Source organism: Leopardus geoffroyi, chromosome A1 (genome assembly GCF_018350155.1).
Source record: "Leopardus geoffroyi isolate Oge1 chromosome A1, O.geoffroyi_Oge1_pat1.0, whole genome shotgun sequence".
Lineage (NCBI taxonomy): Eukaryota > Metazoa > Chordata > Mammalia > Carnivora > Felidae > Leopardus > Leopardus geoffroyi.
Window position 1 is genome coordinate 9,580,249 of NC_059326.1, and position 27,525 is coordinate 9,607,773.

Here is a 27,525-nt window from a genome sequence, read left to right on the forward strand (position 1 = left end):
CTTTCCGTACAGTATTCAGTAAGTTCCATTATATATTCAATGTTTATTATAAAACAGGCTTTTGGGGCGCCTGGGTGGCTCAGTCGGTTGAGCGTCCGACTTCAGCCCAGGTCATGATCTCGCGTTCCGTGAGTTCGAGCCCCGCGTCGGGCTCTGTGCTGACAGCTTGGAGCCCGGAGCCTGTTTCAGATTCTGTGTCTCCCTCTCTCTCTGACCCTCCCCTGTTCATGCTCTGTCTCTCTCTGTCTCAAAAATAAATAAACATTAAAAAAAAAAAATTAAAAAAAATAAATAAATAAAACAGGCTTTGTGTTCAACGATTTTGCCCACTGTAGGCTAATGTAAGAGTTCTGAGCACATTTAAGGCAGGCTAAGCTATGCTGGGAGGACCGGTAGGTGAGGTGTATTAAATGCATTTTCAACTTACAATGGGTTTACCAGGCTGTAACCCCACTGTAAAGTCAAGGCAGATCTGTATTATATAATGATATGCAACTTTGCATTTCTTCCCATCTGCATGTTCAGCGATGTCCTTTCGGTAGCTTGAAATTAGCCACAGTAGGAGTATTTATACCACAGAAACTGGACTGCTACAAATCAGGGCTCCCCCTCCCCCCAAAAGCCAGTTGCCAAACACTTAGAAGCACACCCTGTCTAGACCCATAAGGACAAGGAGAAGACAGGCACAAAAACGACAGCGAGCAAAACATGGCAACAATCTTCTGGAAACGAAAAAAGCAGACGAATAAGAGGTAATTAATTTAGCAGAGAAGATAAAGCCAACACCAAGGCCACAGAAAAGGAAGCCTGTAAGAAGCAAACTAGCTACACCACAGAACCTCACAAAGAAACAGAAATTGGTTCCCTCTGTTGCCGAACATGGGCGCAGGTGTGCGGAAATTTGTGGAAGGAGCACTGAGGCTCCCCACGGTTTTTCCTGCACCTGTGCAGCCGGACCACCGCCCCTGCCCAGCCCTGGGAGAAAAGGTTGAATCAGAGATCATGTGCACCGTGGGCACAACGGAGAGCTGGCATGTGACTGACACACTACCGAAACGAGATTAAATGACAGGCTGCATTTTAGATTGTAAGATTCCACAGTCCCCTTCACCCTCTTGGCGCCCAGGACACTGGCAATGAGGCTTATACTCCACAGGCAAAAGAACAGATGATCCGGTTCTGGGGAAGCCAACCAGTCCAAGGGAGAAGACTTACGGAGACCAATCCAGCAGGATTGCCCCAGTGAAGCATCCAGATCACTGCAGAGTCACGGACAGGGAGCCCTCTGGTCCACAAGCTTCGCCCACGCACACGTCCCTTTAGTGCCAGCAGTATATCGCCAGACATGGGAGGGAAGCCTCTCACATGAAGAAAAATTCTTTCTAAGCTCTAGTAATACATTCAGACAAGCTATCGAGCGCCACAGTAGACTAAAGACATTTACAAGGTCTCCAAACATTTACCTGCCACAGGCCTTTCTCAGGAAGATGTGCTCCCACAAAACAAAGAACAGACCAAGAAAGAAGACAGGTGCTCCAGGGAACAGGAGATCCAACATAGAAAAGAAGAAAAGAGAAATCCCAGGACGATGTGGAAGGGACACTCTGAGATGGCAAGTGGGGTAGGCCCAGGAGAACCCGGCGCTGAGTTTGGAGCAGGAAGACAGCTCGGGGGGGTGGGGGGGTCCCCACGGGGAAGGAATTGCAACTGAGAGATTGCCAATGCGTTCACCACACTGGGGAGAGCCTGGGGATGAATGACTCATAAATACCCCCCCCCAAAACTACACAGTTAAATAGACCAGGCAGTTATTAGCTCCAAAGGGGAAAAGACGTACAAGAGCAGAAATGTAATTATAGTACACTGTGAACAATATTAACACAGTTAAAATAACGTATATACTGATCGGTGATTGAGCCAGACATTGTGATGTCCCCTAATTCACGAGATTCTACAATGCACATATTTTTCACATTTGAACATCCTGAAAAGCAAACTGAATCTTGTAGCCAACGTGATAAAGTATTGGATCAGGGGCTCCTGGGTGGTTCAGTGGGTGAAGCGTCTGACTCTTGGTTTCGGCTCACTCGCGATCTCATGGTTTGTGAGATGTAGCCCCAGGTAGGGGTCTATGATGACAGCATGGAGCCCCCTTGGGATTCCCTCTCCCCCTTCTCTCTCTGCCCCTCCCCCATGCACAGGCATGCACTCTCTCTCTCTCAAAATAAGTAAACAGACATTAATTTGGTTTTGAAGTATTGGATCATAGTGTCATTGAAAGCACTTTTGTTCTTTTGTAGTGACTCATAAATAATGCTCCATCGTATAATGGATGGCATCTAGGATGAGAAGAAATACAGGACCTCTGTTGGGAAGTGACGGAGAAGTTGGGGTACCTGTGTCTGGGGGGAGGACGAAAGGGCTAAAACCTCATCTTGCACAGAAATAAGTCAGCGGATGATTTCTTTCTGGTTTTGTGTTTTGTTTTGTTTTGTTTTTAGTTAATCTGTTCATTTTGAGAGCGAGACAATGCACGACAGGGGGAGGGGCACAGAGAGAGGCGGACAGAGAGAGAGGGGCAGAGGATCCGCAGCGGGCTCTAGTGCTGACCGCAGCGAGCCCAACGCAGGGCCTGAACTCACGAATGTAAGATCCCGACCTGAGCGACGTCTGACGCTTAACTGGCTGAGCCACCCAGGTGCCCCAGGCGGCGGGTGATTTCTAAAATTAACAAAGATACAGCTTTATAAGCATATTATCCAGCAATGATCGCTGCGCATACCGGGAGTACAACTAAAATCATAGACAGCTGTTGGCTCCGGGAATCAATAAATGGAGAGAAGAATGGGTAAGGGGGGGGGAGACTACTGTGTTGTGATCTTTATGCGCCTCGTAAACATACGAATTTTAAAACTCTTTATACATGGACTGAAAGTGAAAGTAATATGTGTAGAAATCAAAGGAATGAGATGAAGCTCTCCATTTCAAGCCTTCCCCGGGCACAAGTTTTCAGACTGGGAAAATCAAAAGGGATCTTTAAGGTCTCCCTCTCAGGATGAAGGGTCTAAGGGTCTAATCCGGCCCCCCTCTCGTGCGTGGTCCAGGCTGGTCTGGTTTGCCAGGCGCCTGGGGGGATGGCGGGGGGAGGGGGACGCGCACCTGGTTTCACAGGCCCCCCCCCCCCCGCTCGCCTCCCGCCTTAGGAAACTCAGCCACCTGATTTTTCACGCTCGGGAGATGAGCTGGCTGGCCTTGGGTGAAAGTGGAAACCGCGGCGCACACGACACATTTTTCACAAGCTCGTGTTACCTCGAGCCCTCGAGAATGAGAAAGGAAGCTGGCGGTTTGGCAGGTGTGGAAGCCCTTTCCCACAGACATCTGTCAGTGGTTCTGGAAGCCCAGGCCCCTCCTCTTTACGCAGGAAGAGCCCCGGATTCCCGGGCTGAGGCATCCGGTCCGCCGGCACGTTGCAGCTGCTTGTCACCCGGGAAGGCGAGGGGGAGAAAGCCGGAGAGGGGTTCCTGCTGGTGAAGCAAGACGTGCCTCCGCTTCCGAGGTCAGACGGGAGCTCCTTCGGGCAGAGGGGCGCCTGGCCGCGCCCGCGGGACGCTCGGGCACCGCCTGCCTCGGCAGGAGGGAGAACGAACGTGCGCGATTCTGCCAGGCTGCAAGAGGCCACCGGTGCCAGCCGTGATTCGGCACAAGCACGTTGGGGCAGCGCCAGGCGGCGGGGGAGGCGCCCGGGACCACCGGCTCTCTCCCCACCCCCACCGGGACGGCGTCCAGCCGCTGTGAACTGCGGCAGCCACACCACGTGTTCACGTGGGAACGATTCCGCACCGGGTGGTAAACAGCCACGGCCACGGCCCCGGCCCCTCCCCTGGCTGCCCCACCCCCACCCCCACCCCCACCCCCGCTGCAGCCGAATTGGAACGTATGGACCAGCAGAGGGCCTCCCGGAGCCGGCGCTGGAAGCCGGGCTCTGATTGGTCAGGCCCGCCGGTTAAATATTTTAAATAGCACTCCCTGCCACTAGATCGCCCAGCCAGAGGCCAGAAAGCCGGCTTCCTGCAGAAAGCCCTCCACCTTCCTCTCCCTGCCTCCGTTTCTCCCTAGCCCGGAATCTGCCGGCTTAGAACACCTGGGAGTGTCTTTTGCAGCAAAATGGCTTTTCCTCTGTGCCAGCAGAGAAGCCCCTTAACTCATTCCCCTGGGGACCTTGATGCTCCGGACTGCAAGGAAATTTTCCTATGTGCCGCTTCCTTTTACTTCCCTAACTTGTTTACCCCGATGAAATTAGGTTAACATGGTCGGGGAGAGCAGCCTAAAAGGGGAAAATAAAGTTACCATAGGCAGAAGGGCAGCGTCAGGGCCACGTAGTGACGGGGAGAAACTGCCAGGGCCAGGGTGACGTGCACAGCGCTGCTTTGCTGGAGGCCTCTGAATACCCACGTTCTTTAATCCTGGCTGCCCGAGGCCCCCTTTGCCTCTGCCTTCCCATCTCTGTCAGCTGCCATTCTGGTTTCCAGCCCCTGCGGGAGAGGGATCCCCTGGGCCCTGTGTAGGGCCCAGGCTAGGAGACTCCTGGCCCTAAGGATGTTCTGGATCCTCTTACATAGCTAAGGGGAGAGGACTTCCCTTTCCCCAGAGTGGGACGTTTAACTGGTCTCTTACCAGCTGGTGGAGGCAGGTTCAGGTGTTACCAGTCAAAGAAGAAGCCCCAGGTCCCCAGGCTCAGTGAGGGCTCTAGTCCAAGGGTACCCCACAAATAGTCTTTGGCACTCACGGGTGTGCATTATGAGCTGGAAATAGTTCGGTCTCTTGCATCTATCTCTATAGAAAACATTCTCATCTTTCAAAATTACGAGGCTTGGGACAGTTGAGCAAAATGGTCATTTTTGCTTTTGCTTTGCGTTTTGCTTGTTTTTATGTGCAATCAAAGGCAGCCTGCAGAGTGGAAAGGGTCAGCCCGCTAAGGATGACACAGAAGACAGAGTAAGTCCTTAATCCTTCTGGCTGAGGTCACCTCTTCCTGAAATGAGAAAAATAGTTGCTGACCGCCTTCCTCAAAGAATTGTCGTGAGTGGCGCCTTTAATCCAGTTGCAAAATGCCTTAAAAAGTATAAAGGAGCCATGTGAACGTAAGCGATACTGGTTTTCTGTCTTGTTCCAGCAAATTCGTGACTGTGTGTAGGGAACATTCATGCAGTAAAGTCAGGCCGTCACACGCTTAGCAAAGCTTGCCTTTTCATACGCAGGCTCAGTCCCTCTTGGTCCATATCCCACTCAAGGTCCTTCCCTCCCCCAGATACCCACTGTGAGATACCCTCACCAGGTAGCCACTATGCTCCCACTGGGTGCTCAGGACAGGGTCTCCCCGGGCAGGGGTGCGTGTCTGGGAGCCCTCTCGCCCAAGCCCCACCCTCCTGCTGCAACTCAGCGGGTGGTTCTGGGTCTGCCGGAGAAGGGCGCTAAGATGACAGGGGCAGAACCGATGGAAATAAGAGCTTGTTTCACCTGGAGAAGAGGCAGCCAGTTTAAGGGGCCTTGGGAGAGGTCTTGAAAGGCCTGCTGCAGCAGAAAAAAGATGAAAGTATTTTGTACAGTTTTAGAGGTAGAACCGGGTGGGCCCTGTCCTAGGATTTAAGAGGTCAGATTTTTTTTTTTTTTTTTAAGCCATCTTAACCATTTTGAAATGTACAATTCAGTACCATTAAGTATATTCACACTGTTGCACAACAGATCTCTAGAACTTTTTCATCTTGCCAAACTGACTCTATCCCCGCTAAACGTGAATTCCCCCTGCCCATCCCCCAGCCCTTGGCAACCATCTTTCTCTTTTCTGTTTTTATCATTTTGACTGCTTTAGACACTTCACGTGAGCGGAGTCACACTGTCCCCATCTTTTTGTGACCGACTTATTTCCCTCAGCATAACGTGCGTAAGGTTCATCCATGCGGTAGCACGTGTGAGGATTTCCTTCTTTTTTAAGGCTGCGTAATATTTCACTGTGTGTACATACCGCATGTCATTTGTTTCATTTGTTCATCGGCGTGTGGGTCATGTCCTGTTGGTCATCTTGAATACTGGTCTAAGGAACAGAAACGTACAACTATCTCTTTGAAATCCTGCTTTGAATTCTTTTGGATATATACCCAGAAGTGGGATTGCTAGATCATATGGTAATTTTATTTTTAATTTTTTTAGGGACTTCCATACTGTTTTCCATATGGCTGCACCATTTTACATTCCTACCCACAGTGCATAGGGTTCCAATTTCCCTGCCTCCTTGCCAACAATTGTTGTTTTCTTTTCTTTTGATAATGGTCCTCCTAATGGGCCTGCGGTGATATCTCATTGTAATTTTGATTTACATATTTCTGATGATTAAGGATATTGAGCATGTTTTTATATACTTGTTACCATCTGAATATCTTCTTCAGAGAATAGCCTATTCGGGTCCATTGCCCATTTTTTAATCAGGTTATTTGGGGTTTTTGTTGTTAATGTATGGAAGTTCCTTATACATTTTTGTTTTTAATCCCTTATCACATACATGACTTGCCAATATTTTCTCCCATTCTGTGGGTTGCTTTTCACTCTTGTTTCCTTTGACGCACAGAGGTTTTTAAGCTTGATATCGTCTCATTTGCCTATTTTTTGTTTTTTTTTTTTCAACGTTTATTTATTTTGGGGACAGAGAGAGACAGAGCATGAACGGGGGAGGGGCAGAGAGAGAGGGAGACACAGAATCGGAAACAGGCTCCAGGCTCTGAGCCATCAGCCCAGAGCCCGACGCGGGGCTCGAACTCACGGACCGCGAGATCGTGACCTGGCTGAAGTCGGACGCTTAACCGACTGCGCCACCCAGGCGCCCCTGCCTATTTTTTGTTTTTGTTGCCTAAGAAGACATATTTTTTTTCTTTTCAAATTTTTATTTAAATGCTAGTTAGTTAACATACGATGCAGTATTGATTTCAGGAGTAGAATCCAGTGATCATCACTTACATACAACACTCCGTGCTCATCACCACAAGTGCCCTCCTTAATGCCCATCCCCCCTCTCTCCCATCCCCCACGCACCTCCCTCCATCAACCCTCAGTTTGTTCTCTGTAAGAAGACCTATTTTTAAAGAAGTTTTTGTGTATAAATATGGATTGATTTTGAGAGAGAGAGGGAGCACACGTGCACACGAGTCGGGGAGGAGTCGTGAGAGGTGGGGAGAGAGAGAGAATCCGAAGCAGGCTCCGTGCTGTCAGCACAGAGCCCAATTCAGGGCTCGATCTCATGAACTGTGAGATGATGACCTGAGCCAAAAACCAAGAGGAGGAGGGTTAACTGACTGAGTCGTCCAGGCGCCCCTTAAAGAAGTTTTTTAAGTGATATATTTACAAGGTAAAACATTTCAAAAGAGAAAGGGAGGCAGGTAGAGATGAGAGACGTGTGCATACACATATAAACATACCTAGATATATTCATATACATATGCACATAAAATTCTCCCATCCATCCAACACCCAGCCTCACAATTTTCTCTCTCAAAGGCAACCACAGTTGCCAGTATCTTTCCAGATAAAACCTAAACATATATGTGTGTCTACCCTCCTTTTTGATCATATAAATGTGATATGTGTTATTGAGCCCCTTCCTTTTCCTCACGAATCAGCATGGCCGGGGTCAGAAGAACCAATATAAAGCCTTCCCTGTCAGCATTTGAAAACAGTTTAATTAAAAAAAATTTTTGTTAATGTTTATTTATTTGTAAGAGAGAGACAGACAGAGTGCAAGTGGGGGAGGGGCAGAGAGAGAGGGAGACACAGAATCGGAAGCAGGCTCCAGGCTCCGAGCTGTCAGCACAGAGCCCGACGCGGGGCCTGAACCCACAAACGGTGAGATCAGGACCTGAGCCGAAGTCGGACGCTTAACCGACTGAGCCACCCAGGCGCCCCGAAAATAGTTTCATTTTTTAACAGCTGCCTGATTTTCCACAAAACAGATCCTGCTCCATAATTTGTTTAATCAGTCCCCCAGTCAAACATTTAAATAATTTCCAGCCCTTCGCTCTAATGAATATCTTTGCACACGTGTCTTTGAACCCACGGGGACTGTATCTACAGGATACGGGATACAGGTTAAAAGTGGAATTGCGGGTCAGAGGCTTTGTGCATTTTAAATTTGGTTGATATAGTCACAGAGAGGGTAGATCTGACCCCAAAATAATAAAGGATTTTACCAACCCAAACTGCCCGAAGGGCTGTGCATGACTCGATGAGGTTGTGAGTGTCTGAAAAAAAACAAGAACAGGCTATGAACCAACCTGTCTAGAATGCCATTGGATGTACTCAAGCGTTGTAAACTCATTGACCGCAAAATTCCTTCCAACACTGATATGGTAGCTTCCTAGTAATAGGAATAGCCCAAGAGACTTGATATAGTTTTGTTGAAGATTGTTCAGTGGTAAAGCAAGATGTTGGCTCGATTTGCACTGGGAGGTCCATGAAGGATGCATGTTCATGTTAACTATGGCAAGAAAGGTCCTTGAATGAAGCAAGGCTCTAAATTAAGGCCTCCCTGTGGTATGTCTGTCCCATGTGGCCCTGGGCAAGTGGTTAGAAAGGATATTTGGAGGAGCTCCTGTCCTTTCCATCCATCATTACTCACGCCACACATCCAGAACTCCACATGTGGAAAAGTGCTCTGTAGCAGACGTGGCCAAACAGGAAGTGCTGTGTCATCGACAGCCATTAGGTCGGGGTCCTCAAAAGCAGGAACATAACACACTGGTGTGTTGGAATGCAACGTGAAGGGTGTATTTATTGCTCTTGCTAAAGAACCAAGGTTTCTCAGGGATGGAAAGTTCCCTACCTTACGTCAGCTCATTTCGGTTCCGGGAGTTGGGTTTTTTTTTAAAGATCTTTCCTGAATACCCAGAACTGAAATCTATTCCCATTATTGGTTTTAGTTTCTCCTCTCGGAGCCACCAAATACAAAATTTTTCTTCTTCTGCCTTCCAGACCCTCAGATATCCGAGATCAGCCAGCAGAGGCGTACTCCGTCGTCTCTTCTCTGGGTTCCTTCTCCTCATCTTCCACCCATTTCTTATGTGTCATGTTTTCCTGTCTTAATTGCTCTTTTTGAACACCTCCCAAGTAGTCAAAGGCCCCTGACGGTGTGCTTCCCAGAACTGGGCCTGATCCTGGCCAGGGAAGAGCAAGATGGAATCATTTCCTTGTTTTTCTACACTCTTTTAACAGTGGAGCCTAAAATCAGCATGCCAGGGATCTCTTGCTTTGGCCTGCCATGCCTTCCCACCTTTTGGGGTAAAAGTGCCCTGGTTTCCCAGTAGGGAATTAACTCTTTCCCCATTCTGAGAAGTCCTGAGGGCCTGTCAGTCAAAGATTTTCCACGACCTCTCCTACTGGAAGGATATTGGTGCATAAAACCCAATCTAGGCCATTCAAGCTGGCTCCTAGGGTTTGGAACCTTTGAGAAAATAACGGAAGAGCTTAGAAGTTCTCATGGAGGAACATAGGGTCTGTCCATTTATTCCTGCTAACAGCCTTCCTTCTTCCCGAGGCCTGGCTCTTCAGTATCCAACAGCCAACGCTTCCACCCCTTTCTAGCAAAGTCCTTTTCCAATTAAGTTCATCAGAATCTCTTTCAAGTGCTTGCCACCAAAAAACTCTGACACCATCAGGTTACGTTGTTTGGCCACAGTCCCAGCAGGGGGCTCGTTGTGGGCCAGACTCCTAAATCTGTTTCATAGCCTGTTTCTGCTCCCAACACTCTGGCACCAAATGAGTGTGGGTTTCTTCCCCCACTGAACAGTTCCCCAGCTCTCTGGACACCAACTAGGTGTTCTACAATTTAACTCTGACACTCTGTCTCCAGAGTTAGTACAGAGCCCACAACTGAAGGGTTCAGTCCCATAAGCTGCCCCAGTGGAGTTCAGAGAGCTTCCCCACCCTCTCTGGGTGCACCCCCTGCCCTCACCTTGCTGTGTTCACCAGCCTGGGTGCTCTCTGAACTCCACTGTTCATGGAGGTTCATGGAGGCCGCGTTACAGAAGTGCGGTTGATTAAATCACTGGCCGTTGGTGATTACTTCCGTCGCCAGCCCCCTGGCTCCAATCATCTCATCACAGAGTTGGTTCCTCTGACACCCAGCTCCCATCCTGAAGGGATGACGTCACTTCCTGAGCATAAACCCAGGTGTGGTTGAGAGGGGCTTGTTGTGACTAACAAGACAAGCTCGGCTCACTCCTATCATTTGGGAAATTTAGGAGATTTAGGCAAAGGGGTTTAGACGATCTTGTGCCAAGAACCAGGCAAGAAGACGAAATGCATATTTCTCATCGGGTCACACTATGACATTAGTGCTGCCAGTTCTGTCCTTGGAAAGTTGCTTTGGGACCAAAACACAGCCTTTGAGGAGCCTATGATCTCTCTTCTTTGTCCCTTTCTATCGGAAGATAACTGACCGCACGTCGATTTGGTTCTCCTGCCGTGAAGGTCCATCGCAGTCTTTGGCAAAAATGTTGAGCCAGCTAATTACAGCCCCTGTGTTTTAGCTCGTTACTCTGTGCCACCTCTCCAGGCAAGAAACTCGGCATTCACGGAGGTTTCCCGGATGGCCAGTAAGTCATGGACCTGAGCTTCAAACCCAAATCTGTCACACCCAAATCTCCCTCTGCAGCCGGGGAGAAATAAGAGATTCCATCATGATTCACAGCCCACTGGTGATCGGGGGGGGGGGGGGGGTGTGGGGTAAGGCATGTGTCCAACTGTTCCCGAAGACCTCAGAGAAGCGGGGTTAAGAAGCACTTGGAGCCAGCACCGGGCTGCAGGAGGTCCCGGACTCCACGTGCTACCGAACAGAGTGACACAGCTAGAGACGGTATCACCGAGGGTCCAGGTGGAGGTCTGAGGTGGCCGATTACCAGTGAGACAAAGATCCGGGTGGGGAAGGGTGCTCCCAGCCAGGCTTGCTTCAGCTGGGATCAACACAGTGATGTCCCCCACATGCAAGTGCCTGTGCCAGACGTCACCCTCCTTCTGATTCAGAGGTTGCAGGAAGGACACCCCCGCTTTCTCACCGTGCCTCCTCACCCCAGCTCCCCACCTCGCTCCAACAGAGACCGCGCTTCGGGAAGGAATTAACAGCATAAGGAATCCAACATGCCCAGAGAAAAGACAAACACTGTGGGAAAATGGAAGTTGTATTAAAATAAATTGAGACACGGCTTTTAACTGGAGCTTTTGCTCTCACCCAGATTTGGTGGTTTTAAGATCCTAATTTTATAACCTCGGTCATGGGGAGAGCCTCGACTGATTCCTATCACTTTAAACAGCCTTTTATAGCCTCGGCGTCTAGGGTACATTTCCTCTGCTTTTTCAACATATCACATTTCTTGGCAAAACCATCTAGCAGAAAGCACCAAAATTTTTATAATGAGGATAAAATCAAAATTTCACACATCAGATTTGTCTTGTAGATTATTTCTTCCTGCTACATCGTTCCCTGTTTTAGCTTTATTTTAGTGGCCAACAATTTTAAATTTGAATTCAGCGTTGTTCAATCATCTTATAGGTTTTTGCTGCCAAAGGACAGTTGCTCTTTGCTCTGACTTCAAAGTTGCTAAATTCAAAGACTTTGCCAGTGTAATCACTCAGGAGCTCGGCTGCATTCGGCCAGTTGTTACCTCCCACTCGAGCTCCGGGGGGTGAACTCCACCACGGCCTCCCCGCTCTTCCGGTCTTAGTTTAACTTGGCTTCTCGCTAAGATTTTTTTTTTTTTTTTTTTCTATTTTAAAATGTGTGCTGTGCTCTTGATTCCAATGTAAAGGTTGTTTGCGATTGCCTCTAGGCGTAAAGATCAAGTTCAAACCCAAAAGACCGCAAGACGCACTGCAGGACCCACACAAGGACTCTCGCTTAACTACCGAGCGGGGCCAGGAGGCCAAAGTGGCCCAGGCCACTTCAGCTGAGTCACCGTGGTCCCCCAACCTTCTGCTTTTTCCTCTGAAAATGCTTTCCCGTCTCTGCTCGGTGACTAACTCCATCACGAATGTGACCCAGTTTGTTTGGCAAGATGTGATTTTTTTTTTTTTTTTTACTCACGTTGCTTTTCCTGGTCACGACTCTCTCACAGGCATTAAGCGGCTCCCTCTCGGCACCCGGCTGGCCCTGCTGCCCGGCTGGATTGATGGCTTGCTCCCCAGCTGTTCCCTTTCCGGCCCGCCCTCCCCTCCCCAGCAAATCCATATTCCATTTGCTTTTCTGAGCATTTTGATACCTCCAGAGTCTCCTTAAAATAGACAGATAAACACTAATCTCCAAGGGAAAGTTGCAGGGCAGAGCCCACAGATTTGTACCAACTCAATCTGCTCTAGAAGGCAGCTAGATGAAAAGCAGAACAATGGTAGCCACCGTGCACAGGGCTTTTTATCATGTACAAAGCACGTTGGACTCACGTGGTCCCGGTTAATAATATGTGTGATCACCCACGGCACGGGTAGAAGTCGTCCTTCCATTTTTCAGACAGGAAACGAAGGCTCATAGAGACGAAGGAGTTGTCTGGACAGTAGGAGAGACAATTGCTATACAATTTACATTCAATAAAATGCCCGGATCATCAGCGTCTTTGCTGGATTTGGGCCGATGTATATGCTTATGTAACTACCTCCCGCAAAGGGTATAGAACATTTCTATCCCCTAGAAAATCCCCTCCGGCCCTTTCCCAGAACCACTCAACCCTCAACCCTCGACCACTATCTGGTTTCTACCCCAGCGATTAGTTTGCGTCGAACCTCAGTCTTCTGACTCCGAACTCCACGTCCGCTCTTGTCCCGTTACACCATGTTGTATCTTTGAAATTAATCGAATGGCCACCACAGGCGGTACCTCGCCGGACTCTACAGACACAGGACTTGGGGAAGATGGACCATAGTCTTAAGGCTGAAAAAGCTGGTCGACTGGTAGGGTGGATCTTGAGGCTTGCAGCTTCTGGAGTACGGAGATCGATCCCCAAACAACATACAGACCCCGCCCTCGGGCCTCAAAGGCACTCCTGGTACCCAGGATTACTGAAGGAAGATTGTTATAAGGGTTAAAAGAGAGGGATAGAAATCCAGCTTTGAGATAAACACACCAGAGTCCAGCCCGCACCTCTGCGACCTCCCCCTAACCCTGAACTCCACTGCTCTATCTGTGGCCACCAGCTGCCGGCAACACCCTGACTTCTCATACCAGACTCTTCCATACCCATCACACACGTGTAATCTGTAAACTGGAAGTTTTGGAACTGGGGGCCTCCACTGTAGGGGGCAAAAAAAAAAAAACAAACGAAAAGAAATACTGAAAGGCGGGGCGCCTGCGTGGCTCAGTCGGTTAAGCGTCCGACTTCGGCTCAGGTCGCGATCTCACTCACAGGTCGTGGGTTCAAGCCCCGCGTTCAAGCCTCGGAGGCTGGAGCCTGCTTCGGATTCTGTGTCTCCCCCTCTCTCTGCCCCTCCCCTGCTTGCACCCTGTCTCTGTCTCTCTCTCTCTCAAAAATAATAAAAAATAATAATAAAAGGCAATTCTATTGCTTCCAAGAATGTACGGCAAATGGCACGAATTGCTGAGTCATGTTAAGGCAGCATTCCCCTCAGGCGGTCATTCATGAAGGGATCCATCATACAATTAACCTTATCTGCTTACTTGCCCACAGTTTTGGGCTAAACTCTTTGTTCACTCTAGCTGGTCAACTGGTTCCTCTTGGATCTTGTTTGTACACGGCGGCGTGCTGGTAAATGTTTAACAGCTGATTCTCCAGGAGAGGGGGGGAAAAAAGGCCACGATTTGATCTGGACAGTGAGTGATTGTGCGTGGCCTTGGCCCCCGTGCCTGCTCTCTTAAGCGCTCCCAGAGTGGTGTTCTCTCTTCAAAAAATGGATCGTACAGTCGAGAGTTGGCAAGGTGTTCCTTTCTCTGCTGGAGTGGAATCCCCAAATAAACCTGTAAAGTCACTTTGAAGTGCAGAATACACAGAAACCAGCCCGCGATGAATTCTTCCATATCCCCGCTCCAGGGAATCTGCAAGGCCAGCCTCCACCTTCCTTTCCTTGCTTCGGTGAACGGCACGCCTTTAAAAGGTTTTAGAATATCTCTAAACATCCAGCTTTCTTTTTTGCTTTGTTTCGTTTCTCTCTTTAGAAGACGAACTGCAGAAAAGCCCAAGCATGCAATCATTTCCTGCTCCCGGATGGGCATCTACAGCCACGCGCGGAGGAAAAGGATGTCAGAAGAGGCTGCGGCCTAAGCGGGCGCCAGGAGCTCCTTCTAGGGGTAACACATGCTGGGAGGTCCACCACTCGGCCATCCTACTCCTCACCTATACAGCCACAACGGGAGGCGAACAGATTTACGGGAATTTGCTGCTTTATAAAAGGAGTTGTGTGGCGCAAGGATTGCTTTTCTTTTTCACGTTGGGTCCGCCTTGCAGCTGGGCTCCTTGCTCTGCTGGCATTTACTGTTCCACGCTGTTCTCTTTAACCACGTTAATTAGCGCTCGCACATCATGCGTGCTTTGCTCCGCCGTCCCCCGGAACTTGACCTCATTCTGCGCGACCTTTCCCAATTTCTTCTCCATTTCCTGTCCCAACTTGCCCTTGCTGTCTGCTTTCTGCTCTGGGTTTTGTTTTCTGCTGTGCACATTTCTTTCGCAGGAAGGATTGGCATTACGTTTTCTAAGCCTTCTGATGACTTTAGGCATTTCACATAATTAGCCGAGCTTCCTGTCTGTCTTGGTCAGCCCAGTCTCTTTCATGTGCCACGTTCATTAGATTCCCCTTGCCGGCACTGTGCTGACTGGTATGCAGAGATTCAAAGACATCCAAGAAGGGGTCCCAGCCCTCGGTGACTCTGTAATCTAGGAGAGGGGATAATAATAATATCTAAGCTGCATTGACGGCTTTCTGTCAGGCAGTTTCCTTCCATTACCTTGGGCCTCATAATAATCCTTGAAATAGACACTAACGTGACACTCATTTTACATATGTGATAACTGAGGCTCAGAGAGGTTAAGTAACTTGCCAAGGCCACAACAGCTGGTAAAATGGTGAAAGTAATTATGATTTTAAGGTTCTAGCCCAAATGATTTCCAAACCTGAGCCCCTTACCAGAGAGTGACAAGTAAGTACCCATATAAAAATAAGGTGGGCGCCTGGGTGGCTCAGTCGGTCAAGCCCCAATTCGGCTCAGGTCACGATCTCACGGTTCATAGGTTCGAGCCCCGCGTCGGGCTCTATGCTGACAGCTCGGAGCCTGGAGCCTGCTTTGGATTCTGTGTCTCCCTCTCTCTCTCTCTTGGCCCCTCTACCTCCCCCCGCCTCAAAAATAAAATAAAACATTTTAAAAAAACAATTAAAAAAAAATACATAAGGGAGAAAGGGCTGATGGCAAAAATGAAGCAGAATTTATGGGTTGGGTGATTTTAGAAGTTGGAGATGGGGACCAAAGCTGCTTCAGGAAAGCCTTTTCTTTGTGAAGTAGTGAGCTCCCCGGCCCTGAAGGTACCCAAGCAGAAATCAGAGCTACCTTCAGTGCTGTGGGCTAGTGCCTGCATCTGGGTGAGGCCTCTCTCTGGGAGACCTTCATCTCTTGGTATGATGATTTCAGCGAATGGCCTGTGAGCTGAGCCTAGAAGCAAGGATCGAGGGGAGAAGGGCAGAAAGAACCCAGGGGCCGAGTCCCTGGAGCTAGAACACACACAGGGGCTGCTTTTCATTTTGAGTCTGGTTCTCCCATGCCGTAAAGCTCACCCGTCACTTGGGCAAGAATATATGTATCGACACAGTTGCTGTTCGACAGCGAAGAAAGAAGTGTCATCATTTAAGTCAGTGGTTCCCGAGGACTTACTCCATAAGCTGGGCTCCGGGGTTCGACAAGTAAAACCTGTCGATGGCAGTTAGTATCAATTTTCAGGGGTGATGGAGTTGTACTACTGTCCCAAGGCCCCACAGCCTTAGCGTACTCGACTGAAATTTGTCTCCTACATTTTTTCTGAAGACTTTGGCAACTGCTACTATTCGTCTGCCAGGGAAGACTTCTATGATAAAACAAATAAATGAGCATAGCTAACAAAAATTAGCTGAAAAACGCAGAAATCACCAATTAGGCTTGGTGTGACAGCTTGATTTTTTTTTTTTTTTCATGGACAGTTGGTGGTAATTTTAGATTGCATACATATATTATAGAGTCAAACTTTCTGCCCATAAAATTGTCTTGAGTTATTTAATAGAAATAAATAGGTCACTCTTTCATGGTATTCTGCAAAGAGCATCGTGGATTCCGGTGCTCCCCTAGCTTTCCTGACAATCCCGGGTGACTGGGTGACGATTCTACGATGACTGCAACGGGAGTAAGAGCGTAGAAATTCTAAGCGGTGGGATTGTACCGCTGTTTAGGCTGGAGGGCATTTTGGAGTGCTGGGAGGAAAACAGTTCAACTTAAGGGCTACGAAGTACAAGAAGGGTCCCAAGACTTCTCCCCAGTTAGCCCCGGGTCCCCCATAGCAGGGGATCTCCACCCACCCGGGGGAAATCACCCCCAGGAGCTTTTTCAAACCGGCCCCACACCACCCCCTCCCCAGAGGACAGCTCCCAGGCCTGTCACAAGCCTATGACCGTGAGAATCTGCAGGGAAGAGGGGGGCTTGCACAAGTTGAAGAGGCCTGGGAGGTGATTTCCTCCCCTTCACCTGCCGAAGAACCTCTGCCGAGGCCCCACCGACCAGACCATTTCACGGTGTTTCACCCGTAGTTTCAATGTTCCCATTTAAAAAAAAAATTTTTTTTAACGTTTATTTCTTTTTGAGACAGAGAGAGACAGAGCATGAACGGGGGAGGGGCAGAGAGAGAGGGAGACACAGAATCGGAAGCAGGCTCCAGGCTCTGAGCGGTCAGCCCAGAGCCCGACGCGGGGCGCGAACTCACGGACCGCGAGATCGTGACCTGAGTTGAAGTTGGCCGCTCAACCGACTGAGCCACCCAGGCGCCCCACAATGTTCCCATTTTAAAGAGCCCACTTAGCCAGCAGGGGACTATGACTCACATCCCCTCCCGAAGCCTACCCTTCTCCCAGGTCCTGAACCAGAACCAGCCCTGGGACACAACGTCCCAAGCCCTGAAACAGGCCTACCATCCCCAGTTCTCCCGGTAAAGCCAGCCGAGGCTGCAGCATCTCTGCCCACCAGAGTTTGCTCTATTCCGGAGCCCTTGAACCTCAGAGCAACGGAGGCCCTGAGCCGGTGCCCCTGCAGGGCTCCAGCCGCCAGCAGCGCCACAGTCCTTACTCAGAGCACCGGTCAACTCCCAGCTGAGCCCACCTCTCCTCCAAGATTTCAACAATCCACCGGATGCTCGGGGCGCCTGGGTGGCTCCGTCGCTTAAGTGCCGACTTCGGCTCAGGTCACGATCCCACGGTTAGTGGGTTCAAGCCTCGCGTCGGGCTCTGTGCTGCCGGCTCTGAACCTGGAGCCTGCTTCGGAGTCTGTGTCTCCCTCTCTTTCTCTGCTCCTTCCCTCCTCGTGCTCTGTCTCTCTTTGTCTCTCAAAAATAAATAAACATTAAAGAACAATTAAAAAAAAAAAAAAAGAGTCAGACGCTTAACCTTAACCGACTAAGCCACCCAGGCACCCCTGGACCCTCTATCTAAATCTCCATCAGGCACCTCCGACTCAATGTGCCCAAGACTGACCTCATCATCTCCTGCTCTAGCCCAGCTCTTCTCCTATCGTTTCAGACTCAGTGGTTGTACCACCACCTTCCCGGCCACCCAAGCTAGACCTGGGAGTCGACACTGAATTCTTTCTCCTCCAACCCTCCACCCGTAACCAATCAAACATCGAGTCCTGCTCAGTTTATTTACCTGGCCTTCCTATGATCACAGTCGTGGCTCCAGCGCTTATCATCTCGTCTGGATGCACTGCAACAGACCTCTCTGGCTCAGCCTCGTCTCTCATGCATTCCACCCTCCACACTGCTGTCAGAGGGATCCATTTACAGAGCAACTCCTGTATCTGATGACACCATCGTTGCTGGAGAGTCAACGAAGCCAAAGATCCTTCCTTTGGTACACGTGGCCCTATCTCCCCATCTTTTTCCCCAACTTTGCCTTACCTAAGACTTGAAGCCCCGTCAAGACAAAACCGCTCAACTCTCGCCTCCCTGTTACCTACACCTGCCTACACCTGGAATTATGCTTCCACTGCCTTCTGCCTTGGACATTTGGCAGATATTACCAGCCACCTCTGACCCCACCGCTTCCTTCCCAGGGTTAGATGTCCTTCTCGAAGGTTCCATGATCCCCCATGCTTACCTCTGGAATACCCCTATTGATTTATACTTTCTGTTTATGGGTCTGTCTCTTCCCATGAACATTTGCTGCTTGAGGGCAAAGGCTGTGTTTTCTACTATCTCTGAATGGCCAGACCCTACAATAGCGATTGGCCAGTCATGGAGCAGAATTACACAACGGGTAAAACTCTAAAGCCAGCTTCAGCACAGGATGGTTGGCATCGCTAGCCTTCTGGGAGGAAATGCCAGAGTCCCGGCTACCCCAAACCTGTGCATGCCGTCTCATCCTATAGGCATCTCTACTCTAAGGTTCTCCATCACCTCCCTAGACACATGCACACAGGTCAAGTGTCTCCTCCCCGACACAGCTCTGCTCCCACGTAACCCCCATCAAGATCACCCCGTGGCCTCCAGTGTCCCACCACTGGCGTGGTCCTATTGGGCAGCAACACGGTGGCATCTCACCAACCCCCCACTGACGCTGGCTTGACACCTGGCCACACCTCTGGTTTCTCCACCTTCCTGAAGCCACAGAGAAGGAACTTACCCTTTGAGAACTAAACAGTACTACTAGACCTTTTTTTTTAATTAATTTATTTATTTTGAGAGAGACAGAGCAGAGAGGGGCAGAGAAAGAGGGAAAGAGAGAATCCCAAGCAGGCTCCACGCTGCCAGCATAGAGCCCGATGCGGGGCTCAAACCCACGAAACCGCGAGATCATGACCTAAGCCGAAACCAAGAGTCAGAGGCTTAAAAGACTGAGCCACCCAGGCGCCCCCCTCCCCGGCACCCACCTTCTCAACCACGAAGGCTGTGTGGGCACTGCCAGAATCCCCTCAGCTGCGGAGCCAGCTCTCCATTCCCAAGGGTTACACTGAACAAGATATTCTGCATCCTTGTGTAGACAATGCTTATCTTTTTAGTAGGAAACATGCCCTAAGCTGATTCAAAAAAAAAGTAGGAAATGTCTCATACCAAAATGCAGTCCTTTTTATGAAAGCAAAACAAAACGAAACAAAAGCAAACAAACATCCTTGCCAACTAACACCTGAGCAAGCCAGTCCCTGAACAGGAAACTGATACGGTGGCTGAACGACAGCTCAGGGTTCCAAGTTTTGACTGGGTGTTTTCAACGGGCACCTCCACTCCGCCCTGGGAGTATCGGAGAGCTGTGCGCTCAAGGACGGTGGCTGCGGATGGGGCACGGGTGTCTTCAGCTGCCAAAGGTCGCCTGGCAGGAAGCACGTTGGTGCCCTGGCGGTTTCTGGGGCCACGTGATCTAACTGCCAGGTTAGACTTCTGCAATTATAGCCCCCAGGGACCCGCCTGAAACAGACATTGGTTGCTATAACTGAGAAAGGCTGAAGCTATAGCTCTTCGGCTAGGAGGGAAAACTTGGGAAGGAAAAGTTTACTTTAGCTCAGGTTTTGTGGTGACAAACAGCACGATAAGCAAGACTATTGCAGCCGGATGATTAACGAGCCACAGGAACCTTTGCATTGGGCTTTGAAAGATTATAAACACACGGGGCACGACAAGCGCAGCCAGTCAGCTACAAATTATGACCCGTCTTTCAGTTGCTGTCCCTTTGCACCTCCTGTTTTGGACAAGGCGAGCAAACGGCTCTCGATCCGCCAGCCGTGGGGCTCCAAGCAGACGCCACAGGGCCCTGAGACACACGTTTGACCCCGCTGCTCTGCGTGGTTGCAGGTTAACGAGACGCGCGGTCAGGATTCGAACGTTCCTTCCCCTCTTTGGTGTGGATCGAAGGCTCCGTTCTGACTGTTCGCTATTCAGGGATAGTTCCTTCATTAACACCTCTTAGATCCCATTTCGGCACATCCCTCCAGTCACAGAGATACATAGCTATGCAGGCCATTACTTCTAAAATGCAGTGGATGGATTTGTGCTCGGGGAGGCTTAATGATACACTCAAGACTCCCCGCATTAGAAGTTGTTTGCTTCCGGAAAGAGAACATTATACCAGAAAGATATGTTTGAAGAAAATAACTCCATGGCAGCAATCCAGTGTGCCGCTGCGTTTGTAGGATAATCATGACACCTGCTAACGGAGGCTTCTTTGCGATTTCGGTCTTTGGTGTGAAATACACACACACACACACACACACACACACACACAGAGCAACGGTAAGCATATATACTCCGCAGCTTAAAATCTCAATACTCAATAAACCAAAAGATGCTTGAGCCATCTAAGACTCGGCTAGAGTCCACTTCTTCCAACATGAATTCTTTTACCTTTTAAAATTCACCAGGGGCGCCTGGGTGGCTCAGTCGGCGAAGAGTCCGACTCTTAGTTTCGGCTCAGGTCACGATCTCACCGTGTGTGAGTTCGAGCCCCGCATCGGGCTCCATGCTGACAGCACAGAGCCTGCTTGAGATTCTCTCTCTCTCCCTCTCTCTCTCTCTCTGTCCCTCCCCCACTCACTCTCCCTGTCTCCCTCCCAAAAATAAAGAAAGAAAACTTTAAAAAATAATAATAAAATAAAATTCACCAAAGTAGATTTTTAGTTTACCTGGGGTCTTTGTAACTAAACTTTACATTCATCTTCATTAGGGAAAAAAAAATTTTTTTCTCTCAAACTGAGAAAACACCTTCCTTTCAAGTTCACCCAACTCTCAGAAAAATATAATTTGATTGTTTTTGTTCTCATTTCTCTTCCTTGAATGCACTGGCCAGAAATGTTCCCGTTCTTGAAGCCAGTCAGTTGGGCAAAATCTGGTCAGGCCACCTTTATGGCACATTTCTTTCTCCTGGTTGCATTTCTCCCATAAAAATACAGTATTAAATATTTCATAACCTGGCGGGGGCGGGGGGGGGGGGGAGGTTGGTGCCTGGCAAAGCGGCTAAGCCAGAAGCTGTTCTGAGCACTTGCCCAGCAACTGGGCAACCTCCCCATCCGTGCCCAGACTGCCACTCCTACTCCGCTCTCTGTCCTAGCTGTGTAAGTTAACAGCCCATAAATTACCCTGAATTGCTTCCTATTTGGGGGCGGGGGGGGGGGAGCAGAAGGCAAAGACTCATGCCCTCATTCTGTTCTTATCTGTTCTAGTCCCTACTAGTTACCAGATAGAATTGTATTAGAGAAAATGGGACAAGTAAATAAACTCTGGTCACAAAAGTCACCCATAAGAAATCAGAATTACTAAGAACGTGCCATGATTTTTGCCGTTGCGTTCAAAGAAAATGTGGCCCAGGGCACCCGGGGGGTGGCTCAGTCAGTTAAGCGGTTAAGCATCTGACTTCGGCTTGGGTCGTGATCGGAGTTCGTGAGTTCGAGCCTCCGATCGGGCTCCGCGCTGATGGTGCAAAGCCTGCTTGGGATTCTCTCACTGCCCCTCCCGCGCTCCCCTCTCTCTCAAAATAAATAAATAAATGTGAAGAGAAAGAAAAGAAAAGAAAAAAAAAAAAAAAAGAAAACTAAAGAAGAGAAAATGTGGCCCAAAGCACGACCATCCACCCGGTTGCAGAAGCCAGGCGCCCTGAAGCCATCGTGTCCTTGCCTCTTGGCTTTACCCTTGCATCCAGTCAGCCCCCTCATCTTGTTGAGTGGCCCTCTCGCCAGCCCTGGGAGCGGCCCGTGGGCTCCAGTCCTTTGCCACTGCTCGCCTGGATGGTGGCATTTGCGCCCCTGTCCCTCCAGCCCCAGCTGCAGCAGCGAGGGCTCCAAACACACACCCAGCCAGCTCTCCCTCTCTCCTAGCACGGTGCCACCGCCTACAAGAGTCCCACCTCCTTGGTCGGGCGTGCAGGTGCCTGCAGACGGCGCTTGCTGCCCCTCCCCCCCGGGCCCTTAGCACCGCGGGCGCGTCCCTGCGACTGAACCCATCTCACTGCCTGTGATCAGAGGTGCGCGATGGCCTCGCCGCCTTGACCGTGAGGTCTGTGAGGTCAGCCGCCGTCTCTCTCAGATCTGCTCAGATCTCTCTCCAGCACCGAACAGGGGAAGAGCTCGCTTTACTCCGTGAGTGTGCAACATAAAAAATAATGTTGATACCTTGCCTTATTCTAGACAGGATGTGAAAGGGCAAAGGAATAGAATTTCTAAATACAGTCTCTGTCCCACTAAGACCATACATTTACGGAGACGGTGCACGTGTTTCGAAGTACAGGCAAATGAGCCATGGGCCTGTCACCCTCCTCCGTGCTCCCCACTATAAATGTTACTAACGGCTGCCGTTCGACACTATGTACCAAGCACTTAATACTAAATCCTCACAAGCCTCCGGTGCAGAGTTTTCTCTTTTCACAGGTGAAGGCGCTGAGGCAAGAGAAGGTTAAGATATGTGTCCAGGGTCACACAAGGAGTCAATAGGGAGAAAAGAGTCAATTTGGGAGACCTTCTGTCTCCAAATCCCATGCTCCTTCCGCTGTGTCATGATGCCTCTCTGTTTAAGGCTTGGCTTCCGACGCCACGAGCGTTGCCAAAATTTTAAAACAGTTGGCTTATGTCATGGTCGGCAAAGGCTGTGGGTGGCACTGAAGCGTGGCTTTAAAGGAAGAGGCTGTACCTTAAGATGGGAGAAAGTATTCCTGAACTCTGATCACACCCGTCCTGTGTCCCCAACCCGCACCTCTGGGCTCGGAGGCGGGAGAACCGAGCCAGCCTGAGAAGCCGTCTAAGGGACACCTTGACCTGAGCTAATGGCAGGGAACAGGCACCTTGGCTATTTGCATCTACGGCCCACAGGGTCCACCGGAAACCACCGGAAGGTCTGCAAGCTCCGGGGAGAGAGGATTGGCTCCAAAACGCTTTGCAACTCATTAGGGGAAGGATTTCAGATCTTCCTTCCAAGAATGGAGTCGGTCTCAAACCGGTTTGAGGTACCACACCGGGGTTCCAGTCTCTGCCGATGAGCGCTGGGAGGCAAGGAGCTGGAGAGAGAGCCAGGGGTCTTGGTGAGTCAGTGGGTCTTGGAACACCTTCATATGGACCAGGAGGGAAGGAAGACGTTCCTCTGGTCGCTCCTCTGATCTGACCTCTTGTGCTGGCAGACTGCAAAGAAAGCGCGAACTCCTTGACCTTGACAAGGGGGACACACGCGATCTGTTCTACGAGGCGGGGGGTATAGGTCCTAGCTGGAGGAGAAACGGGAAAAGGGGCAAAACAGGCAGTTTTTTCCCAGGCTCCCTTGTCTCACAGGGAGGTGGAGATGCTTTGGGCCGTTCCCAGCGAGGGCGCTAACGTGGGTCAGTCTCTAACCCCCCCCCCCCCCCGGGGACCGAGCACAGCCTCCCGGTTCTGCAGCTGTCCCCGCCTCCAGCAGAGGCAGTGTGACTCTGGGGTCAGCGGTGCAAGCAGCCGGTGCACCAACTATCTGGCCAAGCCAGTTCTGCAGCGAGACTCTGGGGGCTGCGTCTGGAGGCCCAGTCTGGAGCCTCTGTCTCCAGCCCTTGTGACCATTCTGTAACCCACTGGTTCCCAGACGGTGGCCCCTAGACTGGCAGCATCAGCAGCACCTGGGACCTTGCTAGAAACGGAAATTCTCGGGCCCCACGCCAGGCCCACTGAACCAGAAACTCCAGGGTGGGGCCCAGGAAACTGGGCTTTAACAAACCATCCCGGGGGCGCCTGGGTGGCGCAGTCGGTTAGGCGTCCAACCCTTGATTTCGGCTCAGGTCATGATCTCATGGTTTGTGGGTTCGAACCCTGCCTTGGGCTCCACACTGGCAGCGAGGAGCCTGCTTGGGATTCTCTGTCTCCCCCCCCCCCCTCTGCCCTTCCTCCTCTCCCCCATGCACATGTGCACGCTCTCTCTCTCTCTCTCTCTCTTTCTCTCTCTCTCCAAAATAAAAAACAAAACACACAAACTTTCCTGGAGATTCTGATGCACGCTAAAGTTTAAGAAGCCTGCTTGGCCGACTTCCCCTCAGGTCATGATCTCACCACTCAAAGGCTCATGGGTTTGAGCCCCGTGTTGGGCTCTGGGCTGCCAGCTGGAGCCTGGAGCCTGCTTCGGATTCTGTGTCTCCCTCTCTCTCTCTGCCCCTTCCCCATGCACGTGCTCTCTCTCTCTCTCTCTCTCTCTCTCCCTCAAAATAAATAAAAGAGAAAAAAAAGAAATGCGCAAATCTGTAAGAGCCACTGTGGAGATTCAGAGAGGAAATTAATTAAGCCCACCCAAAAGGATCTCTGTGTGGCAACGAAGGCATTAAAGATCATGCTGTTTACAAAAGACATTCAAAAGAACAAAGTTGAGAAGCTAACCCTTCCTAATTTCAAGACTTACTACAAAGTTATAGCAATCAAGATGGCTGCCGACATCTTTATGCTACCGACATAAAGACAGATAAAACTATTACTAGACTAGAATAAAAAGTCCAAAGATAAACCCATACATATAAAGACAACTAACTGATCTATGACAACAATGCAAAGGCAACTCACTAGAGAAAGAACAAATGGTACTGAAACAATTCAACACCCACGTGAAAAAATAAAGAAGCAAAAGAATCTTGACCCATACCTCACACCATATACACATACTAACTCAAGCGGGGCTATAAACCCAAATGTAAAACCTAAAACTGAGACACTTTTTGAAGAAAACATAGGAGAAAATCTTGGTGACGAGAGTAGGCAAAGATTTCTTACACGTGATGCCAAAAGCACAATCTATAAAAAAGTAAAATGAAAAATAAAAAATTTTTAAAAAGTTGATAAGTTGGATTTCGTCAGATTTAAAAATTCTCTTCTTTGAAAGATGCTACTAAAAGAGAATGAAAACACAAATCACAGACTAGAAAAAATATTTGCAAGGTATATATCTGATAAAAGACCTGTATCTGGAACATATAACGAGCTCTCAAAATTCAGTAATAAGAAAACAAACAACCCAATTAAAAAATAGGCGAAAGATCTGAGCAGACATGTCATCCAAAAAAAGATAGATGGACGGCAGTGACACTCAACATCCTTGGGTAGATGCAAATTAACCTCACACTGATATGCCATTACATTCCTTTTAGAATGGCTAGCGTCAAAAAGATCAACTATTCCAAATATTGGCAAAAATGCAGAGGAACCAGAACTCTCATTTACTGCTGGGGATGGGACAAAATGGTACAGCCATTTTGGGAAAAGCTCGGCAATTTTTAAAAAATCAAACACACTGGGGCGCCTGGGTGGCTCGGTCGGTTGAGTGTCCGACTTCGGCTCAGGTCACAATCTCACTGCTCATGGGTTTGAGCCCCGCGTCGGGCTCTTTGCTGACAGCCTGGAGCCTGCTTCGGATTCTGTCTCTCCCTCTCTCTCTGCCCCCGTCCCCCCCACCCCCGCTCACATGCTGTCTCTCTCAACAATAAATACACATTAAAAAATTAAAGGGGCGCCTGGGTGGCGCAGTCGGTTAAGCGTCCGACTTCAGCCAGGTCACGATCTCGCGGTCTGTGAGTTCGAGCCCCACATCAGGCTCTGGGCTGATGGCTCAGAGCCTGGAGCCTGTTTCCGATTCTGTGTCTCCCTCTCTCTCTGCCCCTCCCCCGTTCATGCTCTGTCTCTCTCTGTCCCAAAAATAAATAAAACGAAAAAAAAAAAAATTAAAAAAAAACACGTTAAACACACCTTCCATATGATCCAACCATCTCACTTCTATGTATTTTCCCAAAAGAAAAGAAAGCATATGTCCACGGAAAGAGTTGCGCATGTTTATAGCAACCCTACTCAGAATCTCAAACGATTATAAACAAACACCTGCTTAAATTGGGTGAAAAAGGAGGAAAAAAATCCATTATGATCAAAGATAATAACTAAGAATCAACTAAAATCCAGATCACGGTCTTGAAACCCCTATTCTAGGGCACCCCAATAATTAAGACACTAAACCCTTTTTGGAAAACAATAGAGACCCTTGGTACCATCAGAAAAGCTATTACAATTATTTTCATATCCTTAAAATAAAATAACATGGGTAAGACAGTAAATAAAGACAATGGGGTACTTATTCACCTTATATTATTAATCAATTAAAACTTATTTTTTGTTGGAAAGAAAATTAAAGCCGGGAAGGGTCCTTTCACACGTAAGTAGATGGACCTTGGCGAATGCGTACCGTGGAATACTACTATTGCTCTCCACAACAACCTGGATGAATCTCCAAATAATTAAACAAAGTGAGAGCAATTAGACAAACAAGAATGCATACTGTGTGATCGACTCCATGTATGTAAAACTCTAGACGTGACAAATTCATCTCTAGTGACAGAACGCGAATTCAGCGGTGGCCTGGAAAATGGGGAAGCGGGGGGCCAGAGAGAGTACGAAGGAGTTCAGGGAAACTTCTGAAGATGAAGATATGTTCAGTATCTTGATTGTGGCGATGGTGTTCTGAGTGTAGACAGGTGTCAAAATTTATCAGGTTGTACACTTAAAGTCTGTCCAGTTTATCGGACGTTAATTATCCCTCAATTAAGCTGCTAAAAAGAAGACAGCAAGTACACCCCGTTTACACGGTGATCGCAAAAAATAGGTGCCCGTTAACCTTTGTGAATTGATTGATTAGAACCACAGCGCAGTTATGATTAAACCATGGACTGGTCAGCCCCGGCTGCCATAAGAAAGTACCACACGCTGGATGGCTTACGCAACAGAGATTTACTGCCTTATGGCTCCGGAGTCTAGAGGCCCAAGATCAAGTGTCAATGGCGTTGGTCTCTTCCGAGACCCCCCTCCCCTTGACTTGTCGATGGCCACCTTCTCCCTGTGTCCTCGCATGGTCTTCCCTCTACACCTGCACCTGTCTGTGTCTTAATATCCTTGAGAGGACACGTGTTCCTATGGGATTAGGTCCCACCCTAAATGCTTCACTTTTACGTAATTACCTCTTTGAAGTCCCTGTCTCCAAATACGGTCATGTTCAGAGGTATTGGGGGTTGGGACTTCAACAGGGGGTGGGGGAAGTGACACCATTCAGCCTGTGACAAACATGGTTTTCCATTTATATGACAGCACTTACCACACAGTTCATTTAGATGTAGCCTAATTTCCTTTAGGATATTCTGGATGATTAATAGAAGAGAGAATTTCGTGAATTAGCCCCTCAATTAAACTACCAAAAGCTGTACCTGGGTCCCTAAAAAAAAAAAAAAAAAACAACCCCGCGGACAGGCAAGAGAGAAACCGGCAGAAGGAAACGTGAGCTTTGGTGAGATGGTAGGAGAGGAACG

At 49.2% G+C, this 27,525-nt stretch overlaps 2 long non-coding RNA genes across 3 annotated transcripts in view; one reads left to right on the forward strand and one right to left on the reverse strand.

Annotated features, from left to right (window-relative positions):
* Positions 1-23,317, forward strand: LOC123592880. The gene is made up of 3 exons (XR_006709999.1): positions 1-11; positions 2,665-2,668; positions 23,205-23,317. It is a non-coding gene; the product is annotated as an uncharacterized LOC123592880 (long non-coding RNA).
* Positions 13,611-27,525, reverse strand: part of LOC123592821 — a 26,878-nt gene continuing 12,963 nt past the window's right edge. The window contains exon 2 of one of the 2 annotated variants that reach the window (XR_006709963.1): positions 13,611-14,912. This is a non-coding gene — a long non-coding RNA (uncharacterized LOC123592821). Of the gene's footprint in view, positions 14,913-22,274; positions 23,440-27,525 lie in introns of those variants that run through there. The other variant, XR_006709984.1, reaches the window with a different exon arrangement.